The 20,066-nt window shown below is 36.4% G+C and overlaps 1 long non-coding RNA gene across 4 annotated transcripts in view; it reads right to left on the bottom strand.

Annotated features, from left to right (window-relative positions):
• Positions 1-576: 576 nt before the first annotated feature.
• The window catches only part of LOC106020553 (uncharacterized), a 33,689-nt gene continuing 14,199 nt past the window's right edge, over positions 577-20,066 (bottom strand). Inside the window, exons 3-6 of one of the 4 annotated variants that reach the window (XR_011807769.1) lie at positions 10,146-10,395; positions 9,187-9,364; positions 2,103-2,216; positions 577-1,958 (exon numbers count right to left, since the gene is read on the bottom strand). This is a non-coding gene — a long non-coding RNA (uncharacterized lncRNA). Of the gene's footprint in view, positions 2,217-9,186; positions 9,365-10,145; positions 10,396-20,066 lie in introns of all 4 variants that reach the window. The other 3 variants (XR_011807768.1, XR_011807767.1, XR_011807766.1) reach the window with 3 other exon arrangements.

A 20,066-nucleotide genomic window follows, 5' to 3' on the forward strand; every position in this document is an offset into this window, starting at 1 on the left:
CTGGGGTCTTAATGTCAATATTACAGAAAAACTGAATGCATGAGTTACTACTGTGAGATACACACAATTTGGGTAAGTCTTTGCATGCTGTCTCCTAATGAAAATTCAATAGGTTGTTTACCCATTTCAAGATGGATGATATGCACAATATTACATTGAATACACTATTAAAAGAAGTCATGTTACAAAGAGCTGTTCTTGACAAACTTCCCACATACAATGGAATTTCACAAATCCTCAAAGTGACAAGATTTTGAGAGCAATGGTAAAATGCTCATCAAATTACCTGTACGCTTTTGTTCTCATTCCCAGCCCTCATGGCTACAGAAACTACCTGTTCTCTGCCCTCTGATTTGTACCAGAGCAAACGTAACCTATTAGGAATACATTATAGCATTATCATTATGATGTGTTAAAAAGACTGTCTTGTTTTCTGATGATTGCCGATAAACACCCAGGCTGCTGGGCCCAAAGAAGTACTTAGGTTGAGAAAGGGCTCCAGCACATATGAGGAATAAAATTGAACCTAATAGCAGCTGCAAAGCTTTTTTATAGAGTACCAGTTCCGGTAAACACACCTTAGCCAGAGAAATGTTTTAGCCTAATGTTTTTATGAAATTCTTTTCAGTTTTTTAAAAAAAGGTCTATAGAATCCATCTCCCTCCAGGAGATCCTGATTAAACCTCTGTGAAATTTAGTGGTTTCACTGGCAGAGAGCCATTTGTTTATGAGCTTTTTATCCATCTATATACAGATGGACTTACTGTAAAACATATTTGCTTTTGTCTTTTAAGAAAAAGCCAATATTCTATGAAAGACACAGACTAAAACATGCTCCCTGGTGTGGATGTGATGTAAGTATTACAGGCTTGATTGAAAACAACATTTAAACCCCCAAATAAAAACACACCGGTACAAACTAGAGCTCAGTTATCTCAGAAATTCCAGGAAATCATTTTAAAAAACAAAGAAGTGCAAAATTTTATGCGTATGCAACACTGAAGACAGCAAATGATACAGATTTGAGAGTACAACCACTCTAAAACGTGAGTCCGTAGGTGACAGCTGAATACCACTGCAGGTTACATTGAACTCAGACATCCAACTGTCTTTGTCTGAATTTTGAGCTAAATCCCACTCCAATTTCTTTTAGCTTCAGGTATCGCTGAACCTTACCTTTAACAAACTTAACTATTAAATTACAGAGAGAACATTGGTGCCATTTACTGCAACTTATTGTCAATCATATTTTGACTAGTGTTTAAAAACAGGACAGAAAATACACAAGGACTTAGTGATTTAGAGACACCTTGAAAATTACTAATAGAAGCCTTATTCCCTTGTTTCAGTAAGATTTCCAGTGCTTTCTGTTATTGAAGAAAGAGTTAAAAATACCAATATTTTATGTTAATTGAGAACTGACCAATATTGTTTAAAGTATCAACACTGAGACCACAATACCTTGGACAAGAGACACAAAATTCCTCTTCAAATGAAAATATTTGTTTGGGTTTTGAATAAAATAACATGGCAATAACTCCACAGTAGGAACAGATTGGTCAATCTTACCTACTGTACTTATTGATTAATGCTGCCAGTTTGCTGTGGAGTGCCTGTCACTCAAAAGCCTGAAACCTTATGTGAGCAATGACACAACATCTGGTTTATAACAGTTTTACTGAACCTTTGCTATTGATTGTTTCCTTGTTGTTTTGTGCCTTACTGCTATGACTGTGTTTATGACATTTTTCCTGTGTTTCTGGCCTAAATGCATAGCAATCATTCTTTTTTTTTCAGTCAAAAAATACATAGGATGAGTAGTGCAAAATAAAACTGGATGTGGATGAGATTGACAAGTTGATGTCAGATTGACATTGATGTCAAATGTCAAAACTTTCTTCTTTTATTCCACAGAGTAAATAAATATAGGTCCTTTATTAACAGAAATTTCTCAATCTCTAAAAAAATAAAAAAAAAATAAATAAAAAAAAAACAGAAAAAAAGACAGAAAACAAAGAAAAAAGGGATTTATAGAACATATTGTATCTCCACTGATGCAATTTAACCAACAGAAACAGAAATATAATGCAAGAAACCACTACCTCAGTCTTGCTGCTTGTTTACCACATTATTTATCTTGATTTCCTTTTGTAGTTGCTGGGACATGATCCTTATATATCAGCTTGCTGTTAAATCTGGTGTATTTCCAGGCATATCTGTGAAAAAGAACAATATGTACTGTTTGCTATTGTGTTTTTTTTTTGTTTGTTTTCTGAAATATTAATGAATTATGGTGCAATAACAATAATATAACTAATAATTAATAAAATTTGGATCCCACTTCAAAACCTGACAGATTTCCACCACATTTCTAACCACAGAGAATCTGTGCCCAAATCCTATGTGCCTTTGTATTGACCCAGTCCTCATCTCAGATGCATATGAGTGCCCAAGGAATTTACCTATGTCTAAGTACAAATTACTGATACGTTGGACAAGATGTTAAAATGAGGAGCAAGAGAACTGAGTTTTATTTTTGACATTTATATTCACTTATTTAAACTGGCTACTTTGCTCTTTTCTATCTCCACTTCAAAAATGAACTTAATGACATTTTTCACATTAGAAAGCTATTACTGAGATGACCAAAGAAATATTTTATTTAAAAGGGAAAAACAACAACGAAAGAACAATCTGCCTCATATCAGTTCAACACAACTTTTTCTTGCACCAATAAATATATAAAAAAAAAATGTATGCAGAGCAGTAGTATTTCTTTGTGGCAAATACTCAATGCATGTGTTTCAAGACACGTAAGAAATACTCTCTTGATAAATGAACAAGTTCTTATTGCTCATTAGGCGTAGTAACATAATACCAAAATAATATTGGACTATACTGTACTAGCTGTTACGCTTCCTTTAAGCTTAAAATCAAGCACTGCAGTTTGGATGGTTTTCTTATTTCAGTTCTTCACAGCTTTTTTAAAACTAATGAATATTAGGCAGAAACAAACTTGTAATATTCCTAGTTAAATATAAGAATTACTTCATAGGATAACCACTGGAAAATACACGGCCATCCATTAAAATTATATAAGACAGGACACATCTTACTATGCAACATCAAAGAATACAATCAGAGTTAAGAAAAATACCAGCCTTGCATTCTCCAGAAGATATTAGAATACTATACCTATATAAAAAAAAGGATATGCAGAAATGTAACTTTCTCAGTTTTCTCAGTGTACATTATCTTTTCTGATTTATCTTTTCTGATTTTCTATTTGGGGGAGGGAAGACTACTTTCTAGTGCAAGAGTTGCCTTTCTAACATTCCAGCAAACTCCTGATTTCCTTTTACATGAAGCTTATTACAGCATCTTCATTTCAACTTTTCTTTTCAAGGTAACTGACTTGTATCTCATCTGTACTGAAATCAAAAGCTTTAAGAATGGCAAAAATGATGCTGGGATCAGGAGATAATTTGACATTTCCAGAATCAAAATTATGTCAAATGTGAAAGAGAAATCTTCAACGTCTTAGTAGACTAGGGTGTAAAACATGTTAGATCAAAAATCTTGCACTGAAAGGATACTATATCAAAGTCAAGCACTCAAGCCTTTAAGAATGTTATCAGTATACTTGCTTAATTTGTTCCCACTGCATGCACATTTTCTTACAGTCCTTAATACCTGACTAGATGACAGTTTATGGTGTTTTTTGTTTGTTATCCAAGATTCTTACCTTGTTCAGTGCATGGAATGTTTCTTTATACCTTCCACATTAAATGTAATGTGCATATTCAGGTCTTATCTGAAGTATTTTACTTCACAGAAAACAAACAAACAAACAAACAAAAGAGGGTAATTTCTGGGTACTTGTATTGCTTTCTTATTATTTCATGAGAAATTTTCATTTAGGATACATATATTTTCACGTATATTCACATATATTTTCTTTAGGGATTCTAAAATATGTATGTGTATATTAATAGTATTAACCTTGTATGTTCCTCAGAAGATTCACAGGGTGACAAATATCTGATAATTCCTCAGTAGCAAACAAAATCCAATAAAAACACCAGTCAATAATTCAGCAGGGACCGAAAACCAGAAAACCGATGACAGACTACACAAAAATTTTGAAGCACTTAGTATCTTTTTTCTTTTATTTTATCTATGAATAAGATTCATTAGATGACTACAAATTAATATTATCTACAAAGCTGAGAGACTTCTCCCCCCGATGATCAGCTGAAGTTTTACGTTGCCCAGATGAGGGACGGATAGTTTTTTCACAATGAATTTCTAATTCCACTCTCTCTTTTTTCCCTATGTGGAAGCTCTGGGGAAGCAAATCAGTCAACAAGCAGAAGTAAAAGAGCTTAGAAGCATAGATTTGGTCTTTAAAGATACAGGAATTTGATCAGCACTCATCTAACATCAGAGAGATACTGCCAGCTGAAAGGAGCTCCTCTGAAGACATACTTGGTCACCAGTATTTGTAGTAGTCAAAGTATCTCTCCAAATTGCTCTACACTTCATCAAACTTTTTATTAGCCTAGACAGCACGGACATGTGCCTCAGAGAATGAAAGGAAGACTGAAAATTTGAACTACAGTTCAAAACATGACAGTAAAAGCTGGAAAAATCTGGGCAAAGACTAGAATAGGACAGGCAGAAAGCTTTGCGAAAGGAGGGTAGATATTTAAAAATATTGCAAAATCAAATCTTCCATTTGGGGAAGCTGTGACTATGGACTTGACTCTGGAATATGCCTCATTCACTGATGACAGGACCTATGTTTAAAAATACTCTATTGCTTCAGTCCCATTTGTGACTGAATCTTACTCACAAACATACAGAACAGAAGGCTGATGCAACAGACAGGAATAAAGAGTTAAACACATACACTAGAATAGTCAAGGAATAGTGTAGAATAGTGTAGATACTGCTTAGTTTAAAGAAAATTCTCTCAAAAAAGCCAGAAGCCATAAGAAATACCTAAAAAAAAAAAAAAAAAAAAAAAAAAGCACTGCAAACCTACAGAGATTGTCTTAGAGCTGTTAACAGCTAAGTTTTAGAACAAACAAGAGGTGTGTCTAGAAAAAGACAAATATATCCAGGAAAGGACACAAGAAACTATAAAGCACTCAGTGTAACAATTTAACAGCCTCCCAGTAGGAAATTACTGGAGTATTAAAACTTCATGGTTTGGGAAGAAATAGTATATTTCAAATAACATTTTGATCCTATCTTGTGAGAATCTCACACAGACTTTACAGTGATACATTTTAAATGAAAACTCTTAAAAGCTCAGCACAGAATTAGTTATGAAAACCGTCAAAAACATTGATTTGTTACATTATTTGTTATCTTGGAGGGTTGTGTCCACTGGAGTTCTGCCAGTGGGGGTCTTGTCACTACTACTATTCAAAGTATTAAAGGAAAGAATAAAGGAGTAGCAAAAATTTGCATTTGCAGATGGACTTCACATATCCACTTTATGGGCTTAGAAAGAAAGGATCAAAATCCATCACGATTTGAAAGATTGGATGTTGTTTTAAAGTAAGATGCAACTATATGTAGAAGAAAGAGTAATTGTTAGTGAAGCAGATAGTATTAAAAAAAAAAAACAACAACGGTTTGTAATGATTTACTGAAACTTAATATGAATCAAAATACGGAACAAAATCATATTTGCATACACAAAATATAGTATCATAGAACAGTCATCTTTCATGAAAGATATAGCAAGTCCAGAGAGGACAGACCATAGGATAGATCATAAAATACCCAAAGCTTTTATTCTGTAATTATCTCCATTTTAAAGATGGAAGACTGAGAAATAGGATTCCACAAGAAGGAATGGGTACATCATAGGAATGCCAGATTTAAATCTCAATCCCACAGGGAGGAGGATCACCTTCAAAGCAGACTTGTTCAAATAAGTCATCTACAGAAACCTATCATGTCATGTCAGTAACAGCTTAGTTTCAGCAAATGTTTTCATGCTACCTCATGTAAAACTTTACTAACTTTAACTAATTTTCAAAAATTAACTAGGAAAACAGAATATGAAATTGGAGAGGATTTTTTCATTTTATCATGGTATAAAAGTCTACAGGTGCAAAAAAGAATGTAAAATGTATTTATTTATTTATTTTACTGTGGGGGTGACAGAGCACAGTTGCCCAGGGAGGTTGTGGAGTCTCCTTCTTTGGATACATTTAAAACTCACCTGGATGTGATCCTGTACAATGTGCTCTAGTTGACCCTGATTGAGCAGGGGGCTGGGACTAGGTGATCCCCAGGAGTGAATCCCCAGAGGTGATCCCCTAGCAACCTCAATTATTTCATGACTCTATGATATTTTCATGACACAAGAAAAGCACCACAGCAACATCTTCCAAATAATTTCAATTTTCTATTTTACAATTTGCAGAAGGACTCATCTCCCTAAAGTTCAACAAAAGACTAAGTTACAAATAAAACATGGTTTTGTTGCAGAAACTGTTACATAACCTTAAGGAGAAGTTAATAGCTAAACAACTCCTTGCAAACATGCCATTTCAGGAGCTACAACCTGGTTACATTTGCATGATGTTCAGACTGATGTAAGGATGAGCAAACTTAATAAAAGTAATATTGGGTGTCCATGATTGGAGAGGAGAGGAACAAGAGAAAGAAAATTAAATGTCAATACTTGTTCATCAAATCATTATGAAAAAATTCTGTGGTACACTTTCACAGTATCTGGTAGCTATTTAAAAGCATTTTAATCAGATCTTAATGCAGCATATTGAATCAGTTTGTAATCCTTCTCCAAAATACTTCTCTATGCACCACTAAAGAGTTAAATACAATAAAGTAAGATGTATGCAATAGTTCCTCTGATCGACTTCCCTTGCTATTCTATCTACAGATATGGCTAATTTGATAACAAAAATGCCTTAAAAAATGTCATTCAAGCAATATATAATTTCATCTCATTGCTATTTTAACTGCTATTTATTGAAACAAAATACATTTTCGTAGGTGAATGTGCTAACACCAAACATGGTTTCTAAGTGATCTATTTCTACGTGCAACGTCCACCTAATTTGCTTGATCATTCCTTCAGAGTAATGAAATTTCAAAAACACAGAACCCAGTAGTTTCCAAATGTACTTTTCAGAAGGTAACATTTTAAAACAGTTTGTCTCATTTTTTTCCACAATTAAGCTGTAGGAATCTGGGAAGATCTGAGGGTTTTAGGCTAATGTGGAAGGACAAATGAAATTCATGAATTATCTTTGTTATATCTAATGTAATGTGCCATTTTTTCTTTTTTTCTCAAATCCAGAGCATTAGTTTTAATTACTTAGAAAAGTGAATCATTGTTATAATCAATAACATATAAACATTACATTAATTTATTTTCACTGTCCCAAAAAAGCTTTCTACACCTATTACAGAAATTTATTCTTACAATTATAGGGTTTATTCATTTCTTACTGAATTGTTGTTTTTCCTCTCATTAAATAAAAAGATAGAGAAGATAGATTATGCCAGTAAATGGATTATGCGAGTTCGTAGGTTTATTGCTAACCAAGGTTAGGAAATGTTTAGTGCTCTAATAACTATTTATATTTATGATTCATTCATTTCTAAAGGTTTATTTTTGAGTAGGAATAATTAAGAGTCACTTATTTAAAAAAAAAGCTTCCAAATTAGGAAATCTTTTTCCTGTGTAAAATAAAATATAATTTCCTAATTTCATACTTACTGTCAATAAAATAAGAAAAACAAAACAACAACAACAAAAAGAAAAACACAAAAGGGATGTTCTGAAATATCTTGGTTTCATTACTTTATAAAATCTGAAAAATTAATGATAAATTTAATCTCAAGTGTGTAAGTGCTTTGAAAATCTTAATAAAATATTTCATTTGGTCTAGACAGAAAAGGTGCTCATTTTTCAAATCAGATCAACTATGTAGAAAAAAAAAAAATATTTATATAAAGAGGAAGATGAAAACCAGAAAATATTTAATAGATATCAATGGAATTACCCTTGCTTTACATTCATGCAAGAGAAAAAGTACAACAATTAGTTCAACCTGGAAGATAATTCAACATTTAATTCAATAATGTTTACTCATTCTTAGTTAGCACAAACCTCTGAGTTACTTTGGGTTGCTGAAACAATCATGATGGAGTGCAGAGTTCTTTTAGAAATCACTTTTCACTAATAAAGTACCTTAGTAAAGTAATGATGAAAGCACTGTCACAACACAATCAGAATTAGCAGCTGTGGAAGGTTCAAAACTAAACGCAAAAGTCTTGCTCAATTCATTCAAACTATTGTAAATCATCTTCTAGCTTTCTACAGAAAAACAATGCTTTTCCAGCACTGTTTTTCTCCAACCTCTCATATGTCACGTGTGATTCTCTCCACCCACTCACTCACAATTTCTAATTCCTCAAATTTGTATTATTATTCCTCAAATTTGTATTATTTACATTGAAATTTTTTTCTGGAAAGCGTCCTATCTGGCCATTGATTATATACATTATGGCACATCAAACAATTCAAATTGTACATGATGAGATGCTAACCCTGACCATGAGTATGATGTCATGCATCTAAACTTTGGGAAGCTTGTATAAACAATAAAATGGTAGGCTAGAAACAGATCTTTAAATCGACTGGAATCTTGGAAATTTTTTTAAAGTAAACATACTGATAGCCGATAAGCCAGGAACTGAGAAAATCCATTAGAGCTTTAGACTGAATTTATGTGATGCTTTACCTTGTTTTTAAAGGGAACTATTCTGAAGATAGCTTATGAAGCCACAGCATCGTCACTACCAGGTGAATTAGAGAACAAAGCTTTGAAGTTCACTGTTGTTTCCCAACCCAAACAGGTATTCTGAATACAATAGAATCCAACATCAAAGCTAAACCTCTTCTGAACAGTGGGTTGGACCAGATGGTTTAAGCAGATTCCCTTCCAATCTCAACTGTCCTGTAATTTTAGCCTGTAACACATGCACCCCTTTGCTACTTTATATGTTCCTTACTCAAATTTCCTACTGCTCCCACATTCTTCTGTTTTCTCACCAAAACCTCATATATGGAACAATCTCATCAGCTGTATCAAAACTACCAACCAAACAGTAAAGACATGATACCTGTTTTACCTGACAGCCTGATCAGGAAGAGTTGCACATATGTGTTTCAGGCTCAGCTTGTCACTTGTTCTGAGACCATGCTCAAAATTGAACTGCTTGCAATATTTCACAGGCTAGTATGTGCATAAAACATGTGGTTATGTTAGAAAGTTTTTCAAGCTGTATCAGTGTCTTCCTTGGGAACAGGCTGAAAAGAAAGACAAAGCCAGAAATTTATCCTGCTTTTAATTGTCCAGGAGTATCAAATCAATTAGAAATACAGAAACAACACTACAATATGAAGTTTGTGACAAATTTGAGGACATAATTCTGAACTAAAAATCATAATTTCTTATACTGGTTTTAATATTAAAATTAAATAAATTATATCAGAAACAATACTTATATGCATATTCATCTTTTCATAACTATGTATAAATAGTTATTGCAAAGACCCTGTATCTTCCATAAAGAAACAGCAGAACAGAGGAATTTTACAAATATTCCAATTAAAAAGTCAACTTGCAGTTAGTGCATTGAATAAAATGTTATTTAGTCTTTTATAATTGTGTATGTATGGTCTAGTGGTAGAAAAGTAACTGAGATTGCTTTAACATATCAGGTTACATTAATGTAAGATTACTGGAGAAGCTGTGCATTTTCTAACCCCTCATGCGGAAATGTTATGCAAATTATTTGTAAATGTGAAAGCCTCGAGAGCGAGGCTGCATTAACAGCTTCTATTACAAAGGTACCCCCAATAATTTACTAGTCAGCCAAGGTTGAATTGGATATAAATTGTTTCTGTCACAACAAATTCTAAAGTAAATGCAGAGAGCACCATCTTCTGGAGTAAATGAAGCATTTACAACAGTGAAAGCAGAGCACTGATGTTTTGGTAAACAGGTATTAATATATGCAAGAAGCTTAGCAAATTGTTCTGTGAGCAGAGTAACCAATGAAGCATAGTTTCAAACGGACTCACGTACTGTGTCTCCCAGCACATAGTCCTTCCAGCCTTGCCAAGCTCCCTCTCCATGTCACTAGTGCCTGCCTTCCTCTCTTCCTCTTCCAGCGTGATGCACAACTCTCTTCACAGAAGCTCCTTCAAAGAAGGGTTTTATTTTCACTGGACTATAGCCATTCACACTCTGGCTAGTTCACAGCCATGTGCATACTCAACCAGTACACATGCTGTTTGGCAAACTGGTAGCTGTTTATTGGAACAGCTAAACGGCTCTATTAAAAAAAAAAAAAAAAAAAAAAAATCTGTCCAAATTAAAAAACTACTGGGAGTTTAATAAGAAATTCAGGTTATTCAGGTTAATGGAGATATATAAGGTTATCAGTTCAAAAACAATTAGCATAAAGCAGGTAGCATACACCCAGTTAAAAAGGAAAGGAAACCAAGTAAAAGCTTTGCAGAAAAGGACTGCGGTCCAGAGCCAGCAACAGGCTCAAGCAGCAAAAAAGGCCAATAGCACCCTGGACTGTATTAGGAGGACTGCTTCCAGCAGGTCAAGGGAGGTGATTCTTCCCTTCTCTTCAGCTTTGCTGAGACATATCTGTAGTCCTGGGTCCGTAACTGGGCTCCCTATACAGGACACACATGGGCTTACTGGAGCAAGTCCAGCGTAGGGCCACAAAGATGATTAAGGGACTGGAATATCTGTTCTATGAGGCAAGGCTGCAAGAGCTGGGATGGTTCAGTCTGGAGAAGAAGCAGCTCAGGAGAGTAAATACCTAACCATTAAGAGTAAAAAAAAATAAAATAAAATAAAAAAAAAATCCAGGCTCAGTTCAGCAGTACCCTGTGATGATTTTTTTATTTTTTACTGTGTGGGTGGTCAAACACTAGAACAGGTTGTGGCATCCTTGGAGTTACTCAAAACCCACCTGTGCATGGTCCTGGCAACCTGGGCTTGCTCACCCTGATTTGAGCTCAGGGGTTGGACTAGCATACTAGTTGGGATGGAGTTAACTTTCTTCATACCAGCCAGTATGGTGTTTTGTTTTAGAGCAGAGACCAAAACGGTGTTGACAACATGGATGTTTTAGCTGTTACTGAACAGTGCTTGCACAGCATCAAAGCCTCTGTATCTTGCTGACTCATCACAGAGTAGGTTAGGGATGAGCAAAATGCTGGAGGAGACAGCCAGGAGAGCTGATCGAATCTGACCAAAGGGCTACTCCACACCATATGATGTTGTTCTCAACAGCAAACTTGATGGAGCAAGTATTTTCTTCCAAAGTAGCCATTACTCAGAGACTGGCTGGGCATTGGTGTGCTGGTAGGAGGTAATGAGTGATTGATTTGGCATCATTTGTTATTTTCCTTTCTTTCTTCACCTGTTAGAATATCTTTATCTTGGCTTACAGGTTTTCCCTCTTTCACCTTTCCAATTCTCTCCCCTATCCCACAGAAGTGAATGAGCAAGTGATTGAGTCTGGGGGTTAGCTGGCCGGATGGCACCTACCCACCAAAACTAGACAGTCTCCAGAGCTGCCTTCTAGCCTCAGCTTTCCCATGATTCTAAAATACCATACGCACAGAGCTGACCCTCCTTACTCTCCCGGTAATACAATGTTGATTTCTCATCTCTGAAAAAAAAAAAAAAAAAAAGAAAAAGGAAAACCTCCAAAAATGTGAAAATCGGTGTTCTGTGCATCCTTTTACCTCTGGCACTATTTTCTAGAGCTATGCATTACAGACAAAGCAAAGGTGAACAATGTATTTCTCCTGACCAAATGCTGAAGATCCCTGATATAAAAGTATGGCAGTGTGACTCACATATTCTTTTGTCTTTGCACACAGAGTACAGGGCTTTCTACCACAACATTGAGGTTCACAAACACATATACTCTACACTTCTCTCTCAAAAGTTTTAATAGTAGGCATGGATTTTTCAACTCTAGACAGGTTTCAGGTTTGCAAAACAAATCAATTATTGAACCATCACTTTTCAGTATCATTTTCTTCAGATCCCCTCACACAAAATAGATACATCTAACAGAATGACAGTATTATTATTAAAGCATTATTGTTCTGCTGAGCTACAAACACTGAACCGGCTATGAGGTAGTTTCAGATTTATCTTCTCCATTAGAGGTCAGCAGAAGACCATCTATCTATATAGGATCTGAACAACTCCCATTTCTTCTTGAAATTTTAGACCATTAAGCCAGTTGCAATAACAAAATGAATTTGACACTATGGATTAGAGAAAGATAAGCCTAAAACATCACAATAACTATTGCCTATTCCACCAGGAAAACCTTCATTGCAGAATTAGTGTAGACAAATTTGATCACTTACAAAAACTGTAGAATTTGAGCAATTATTCCATGAAGACTAATGGCAACATGAACAGATGGGCTCTTGCAGAGTAGACATGCCTGCCAGATAGTTTTTTTATGCAGACAAAATGCAGTGGAACACTCACAATTTTACAGCTTCTTCCTAATTTTTTATTTTTATTTTTTTCAGGGCGAGGAGCTAGCAGCCAAGAGGCTGTAAATGACTTCTTATCTCTTCTCACGTTTTCAGTACGACTGAAAAGTTATCCCTACCTAGGAGACCTTCTAGACCAGATGATTGCAGAATTGGAGAGTTTTCAAAGCATCCCTTTCACTCTGTGTATATATACACAAAAACACTGACAAAAAATAACTTGATACAAAATTAAGTTGATTATGAAATGGATTATAAAATTACACCTTCTATGTGGTAGCCATGTACTCTTCCCAGGGTCTATTTTTACATTAAGCTGGTATTTATAAAAAGAAGAATGGGAATACAAAAAAAAAACAAAACAAAACAAAAAAAAAAAAAAACACAAAACTTTCTAGAGAAAGCAACTTTTTTTTGTACCCTAAATGTTAATATATTCTGTAAGATATGCAAAATCCAAAGGGAAACAAGACTCAGTCCTGCACAGGTTTAAAATGTGACTTTTCATAATATTTCAGGGCAAGAAAAAATGAACTTTCTATTGTGGGAAAGGAAAGAATAACTGTCATTCCTTGTTTTATATTCCAGGATACTGAGACTAGTCCCCCTCCTTCACTGGAACATTTCATGACATATTAATACATGTAGGTTTTCATGATGCCCTCATGTATTGTATTTTCTAGACAGAAGGATATAAAAATATACTACATCTAAGTTGCAAAACCTTTCTGAAATACCAGAATATTAGATGCATTTAGATTTTTTTATTTCTTCTAAATGATGCTGTATATCAATAGGACACACACAGACAAGAAAACGGATAAGTCTCGTTAGAGCTTTTCATGACTGGTGCAGTGAGACTCAGAAGCCTGAAACAGATCCATGTCACTCATTTTTTTTATAAGGACCATACAAGAAAAAACATTTTAAAAACTCAATAGTCAGATTTCATTAGAGTACAAACCAGAGGACATAATTTTTAGTTAAACCTAAAGCAGTATACTAGATGCTGTTATACTCAATCAAAGAGGAAATATATATACTCAAGACAAAGAGGAAAAATACCAGATATATGGAAAAAAAAATATATTAATAGCCTAAGATCTTAGCAACTTAACCAAAACACACCTGTGGTGTCTGGTCCAGTAATATTAATGCTGTATTACTGGAACTAACAGTTTCAATAATACCAATGCTCATAGTCCAAATGACACAGTTAAGCCACATCAATAATACCACCGTTAAAACCACCATACAAGAAAAATTACCAGTACTTAACCTTTTTATGCTAATGCTAAGCTCTCTGTTCCAATGCCCTTCTTCTTTGCCAGAAGGAGTTCACAGATAGGGTTTCTTGATGGGTGGACGGTGTGTATGTTGATGTTTTCTTACTCCTCAGTTTTGGGCTCACTTTATGCTTATTTCTGCACATTGCCTCAGCACAGCTCATACCACCAGAGGTGGCACAGCCCCAGCTGTAAGGATATCTTACCCTATGTCCTTCTTAGTCTACATCTGCCAGTTACCCTAGCTGGCAACCCTATTTCAAATACACATGAAAACTCGTAGAAATAAATTCTGAGGAGCTTTAACTTTACAGAAGGGTGAAGTCTGTGAAAAGGAAAAACAACTGAAGCAAACTCATCTCTCCCCAGGAAAAAAAAAAAGAGAGGGGTACTCACATAAACACATTAGGTTGTCAAATTCTCTACCTCTACCAAGAAAAAATATTTTAATATACATAGAGAGACACATATGTGCAGAGAAAAAAATTAAAATAAACTTTGATATTAGTGGCAAAACAGGAAGCATGTTTTCTTTTCTTGCCATCTTTTAAGGTGGAAAGTACCATACATTCCATGAGGAAAATATGAAGCTGTAATTACTCTGTTTGTGACATCTCAGACTAAAGAGAATTACTTTTTATATCCATTTCATTTGCTTTGTGAAACACATGAAACATTTGTATAGTGCTGTTCCATGGTAGATTACATTCTATCACCCTCCCATATTGCTAGTCTTATTCTGACTCAAACATATTTCACATGAATGTTGCTAAAATAATTCCTATTAGAAAGAAATAAAAAAACATACAACTCCCTGCAAATCTCTTCCACTGTAACTCATCATGTTGAGGGAAAAACTCCCCCAAACCAACAAACTATGAAAAGCACACCAAGTATAAAAGTAGTTTTCTAATGTCGTATGATACACTTACCAGCTAACCTGGTATTTTTAAAAAGCTTATAAAAATTTGTAAGAGGACTGGGCTGTCAGCTTATTAATGTGCACTGACAGAAAAGAGGCAGTGTGCCTGCATGCACAAAGAAGCAGTGATGAGAAGGGATACACTACCAAGTTTTATGTTTTGACAGAACAAAAAACTTGTTTTGTAAATATTGCAATTATCTCTTTTCTATTTCTCATCCATGGCCATTCCACATGGTCAGAAAAACAGACTAGTATTCAGAAGTGCAAGTGTATAAACTGGGAGTGAGAACAGAACAGAAAAAAAAAAAAAAAAAAGCAGAACTGTTGGAAGGGATCTTCAAAATCATCTAGTCCAACTACCTGACCACTTCAAGACAAAGACTAAGATTTATGAATTGTTTAGAAATTCAAACAAGCTATGAAAAGCAGCAATACTATACACCTACAAAAGTTTTATTTTAATTTTCATATAAAAAATACATAAATTCTCAAATCAGTATGAAAAGGTAACACTGATCTAACAGAACACTGTATTAGAGTGTTCTGTTAGAAGTATCACCAACAGCAAATGCACAGTGCCTATCAGTATCCATATTACTCCACGTTCCATCAGTCTTTCTCCATGTATCTATATTGGTTATCCCACAGAAAAAAGTCCAATGCCACCTGGTTTATTAGGTTAAAGATATACTACTAAAGATGACTTCTTTTCCTCAGTAATTTACTTAATATTTCTCACTAATTGTATTACAAGTAGCACTATCATCATATTTCAGTTCCACTGGCAGTAGTATAAGTTGAAGATAAGCCTGTCTGCCTGGCAGAATTATTTTCTTAGTTTTTGAGACTGGCTGGTGCCTAAAAATATATATTTGACCTTTTCTACAATTCTGTAGTTGTATTAGGTGCTAAAATATGACATAAGCATTACGAATCTAATTCCACAGGCAAAACTTCCAAGGACCCTGAGATATATTTTCTGTGCTAATGCTGTGAGATATGGCTTCATCCCCTGAAAAATTTATTTTAAAATCACTTTTTCAGACCTATACTATCCACATCACACAAACTGCAACATCGAAAACAAACCACAATAGTCAGATCCTAGCTGTCCCTCCCCATTCCAGTCAAGCTTTCACCTGCGGATTTTGCTTGGAATATCCACCAGGTTTTTGTTTATTTGCTTCCCATGAATTCCCACTTCCTATGTCCACATCGTGTGTGTAGACAGTTGTTTGCAACTCAAACTCTTAGCTTTAACTTCAATTGCAATGGCAAATACTGCTAAACAGTATTTCATCTGTGAGTTGACTTCTTGCTTGTATGCTTTGTTCCTTCAGAAGAGCATGACCAGACAAGGTAGATCTCGAAAGAAGGCAGTGATAGCTGCCCTGGATGAAGTGAAGATGCTCCAAAGTAGAACTTTCCAAGTTGCCAACTACAGCAAGAGGAGGCTCAGGGGCGACCTTATCACACTCCACAAGTACCTTAAAGGAGACTGTAGGGATGGTGGGGGTTGGTCTGTTCTCCCACGTGCCTGGTGACAGGACGAGGGGGAATGGGCTAAAGTTGTGCCAGGGGAGGTTTAGGTTGGATATTAGGAAGATCTTCTTTACTGAAAGGGTTGATAGGCATTGGAATGGGCTGCCCAGGGAAATGGTGGAGTCACCATCCCTGGCGGTCTTTAAAAGACGTTTAGATGTAGAGCTTAGGGATATGGTTTAGCGGAGGACTTGTTAGTGTTAGGTCAGAGGTTGGACTGGATGATCTTGGAGGTCTTTTCCAATGTAGATAATTCTGTGATTATGTGAATAAGCGGTCAGGCTGCAGCTCATGCAGAGACAGACTGCTGAAAGAAGCAGGCAGCCAACATAAAGGCCTTTGCAAGTATAGGGGAAAAAATGAACCAAAGAAGATTCTGCAAAATGTGCAGTAGCCCACACAGATACTGAATACACCGAAATTATGCTTGGAACAAAATCCAGCCTGCAGTGAAACAAGGATTGACACAGTTTTGGTTGGAAGGGGCCTCTCCTGGGGTGCATCAAGCACGGCATCGCTAGTAGGTCGAGGGAGGTGATTGTCCCGCTCTACTCTGCGCTGGTAAGGCCTCACCTCGAGTACTGTGTGCAGTTCTGGGCACCACAGTATAAAAAGGACATGAAACTGTTGGAGAGTGTCCAGAGGAGGGCTACGAAGATGGTGAAAGGCCTGGAGGGGAAGACGTACGAGGAACGGCTGAGGGCACTGGGCCTGTTCAGCCTGGAGAAGAGGAGGCTGAGGGGAGACCTCATCGCAGTCTACAACTTCCTCGTAAGGGGCTGTCGAGAGGCAGGAGACCTTTTCTCCATTAACACCAGTGACAGGACCCGCGGGAACGGGGTTAAGCTGAGGCAGGGGAAGTTTAGGCTTGACATCAGGAGGGGGTTCTTCACAGAGAGAGTGGTTGCACACTGGAACAGGCTCCCCAGGGAAGTGGTCACTGCACCGAGCCTGACTGAATTTAAGAAGAGATTGGACTGTGCACTTAGTCACATGGTCTGAACTTTTGGGTAGACCTGTGCGGTGTCAAGAGTTGGACTTGATGATCCTTAAGGGTCCCTTCCAACTCAGGATATTCTATGATTCTATGATCTGGTCTAATCCCTCCACTCATGCAGGGTCACTCATAGCACGTTGCACAGGATCACATTCAGGCAGGTTTTGAGTATCTTCAGTGAAGGAGATTCCACAACCTCTATGGGCTGCCTGTCCCAGTGCTCTGTCACCCTCGTAGTAAAAAAGTTTGTCCTCATATTCAGATGGAACTTCCTGTGTTTCTTATACTGTTACAGGGCACCACCGAAAAGAGTATGACCCCATCCTCTTGACAACCTCCCTTAAGATAGTTGTATACATCGATAACGACTCCTGAGTCTTCTCTCCAGGCTGAACAGGCCCAGCTCTCTCAGGCTGTCCTCACCCTTTCTGAAGACTGGAATGACATTGGCTTCCAGTCCTCAGGCACCTCTCCTGTTCTCTCTGACCTTTCAAAGGTGATGGAGAGTGGCCTAGCAGTAACATCTGCCATCTCCCTCAGCACTCGTGAGCACACCCCATCAGGGCCCATGGATTTGTGAGTGTCAAGTTTACTTAATGTTATCTTGTTTATTTATATATATATATATTCTAATATATTAGGTAGTCATCCTGTAAGAAATCACAAATGTTTAGGGTTATATTCTTTAAAAAAGCCCATTTTCATTATCTCAAAATATTTTGGGTTTTATTGAAAAACTTACTACTACAGAAAGGTTTATAATGATCAATTTGTAAGCTCTAACTTATATCTCCTTAGGTTAATACTACATGTGAGTACATACATACAGCTATACTCAGATGAGTATATATCACCACACACTCGCAGATGTTTCATGGTTTTCATTCCTGTTACCAGGACATAAGGTAGGACACCAAACCTGCAGATGACTTCAATAAGTATGTCTTAACTGCTTCCCTCCCAACACAACTTCTTCTTTTCCATAATCATTTCTAAACAAACTTTTCAAAATTTCTAGACATTTCATCCTACCTTTTTCATTCCTATTATACATACATAATAGTTTACATGGCTGTAAATATATATATATACGTTTGTTGTTTTTTTTTGTAACTGTTTGGTGCAAACTTTTCTACTGCTCAGACCTTTATAGAGACATGGAATAACCAGCAGAAATTCATATGGACAGCAGAGAAAGGGAAAATTTGAATCCTTGTGCAAGAGTTTAAAACAAACACCTCTGGGGGGACAGGAGTATCCCAGAGCTCAGGGTCATGGGAGAAACAGAAAACAGATCTGGGCATGTACAATGCATTTCAGCATGTTCCTGTGTTAAGGACTGCAATTCTTCATAGCCATATCTACCAACTATTAATGACATAAGCCCACATGGTATGAGCAAATTGCTTCAAAGCTAGCAAGTCACCAACTAAATTAACTGTTGTAGGATCTGGGAATTACTCATCAAACTATTTATCTTTATTATGAGCTCTGCATTACTCATCTAAATGACCTCTATGATATACTTATGTACATTCAGTCATTGGAGCCAGAACATCTTTTATTTCATTTTCTGCTAAGTCCATTTGAACTCCAGAATTTGTCCTTTTATTTGAGTAATAGTGGGCCACTCCTCCTCAAAACTGAATACCTCTACAGTTCTCTACCCACATCAAGCCTAAAATGAAAAAACACCTTCGTTTGCTTAACCTTCTATCAAGTAAGGTTACTCTTAATTTCCATCCACCTACCTAATATGAAGTCAGCATATAAATTGATGATTTAGAAGCACAAGAGACAACAGTTCTCAAGCCTCTTGTGCTACCTTTCTGCCCTAAAAACATTAGTGTCTCCGTACATACCAAAAATAGGGTAAAGGCTGAAATTTTAGTTTGCGTGTTGAAATACATTGGCATTTATGCTTTTAAAAATGTGTATTACATGTATAAAACTGATATTAGAAGTACTAATACTAGCACAGAATAGACTAAAATTTTAATGTATATATTAATTTGCAACTTCTATACAAAATATGTAAAGGAAGAATTTGAGAGTACAACACTAATTTCCAGCATACTGCTGTTTCATAGAATGGTTTGGGTTGGAGGGGACCTTTAAAGATCAACTAGTTTCAACCCACGTCCACCAGACCAGGTTGCCCAAAGCCCCATCCAACTTGGCCTTGAATACGTCCAGGCATGGTGCACCCACAGCTTCTCTGGCAACCTGTTCCAGTGCCTCACCACCCTCACAGTAAAGAATTCCTTGCTGATGTCTAATCTAAATCTACTTTATTTTAGTTTAAAGCTGTTACCCTTGTCCTATCACTACACTTCCTGACAAAGAGTCCCTTCCAAGCTTTCCTGTAGACGCCCTTCAGGTACTGGAAGTCCCTCAGCCTGTCTTCATAGGAGAGGTGCTCCCTCCAGGTGGGGTCTCACAGGAGCAGAGCAGTGGCGGAGAGTCACCTCCCTCGCCCTGCTGTCCACGCTGCTTTTGATGCAGCCCAGGATACGGTTGGCTTTCTGGGTGGTTTTTCATCCACCAAGTCCTTCTCCACAGGGCTCCTCTCAACCCATTCGTCACCCAGTCTGTACTAATGTTTTAGATATAACCATGAATTACGTTACATCTAAATAATGATATTTTAATGCATTGTAAATTGATTTATATACGTATTTTAATATACCTTGCTCCTTTTAACAGAAG

The sequence above is a fragment of the Anas platyrhynchos genome, chromosome 2, assembly GCF_047663525.1.
Source record: "Anas platyrhynchos isolate ZD024472 breed Pekin duck chromosome 2, IASCAAS_PekinDuck_T2T, whole genome shotgun sequence".
Classification (NCBI taxonomy): domain Eukaryota; kingdom Metazoa; phylum Chordata; class Aves; order Anseriformes; family Anatidae; genus Anas; species Anas platyrhynchos.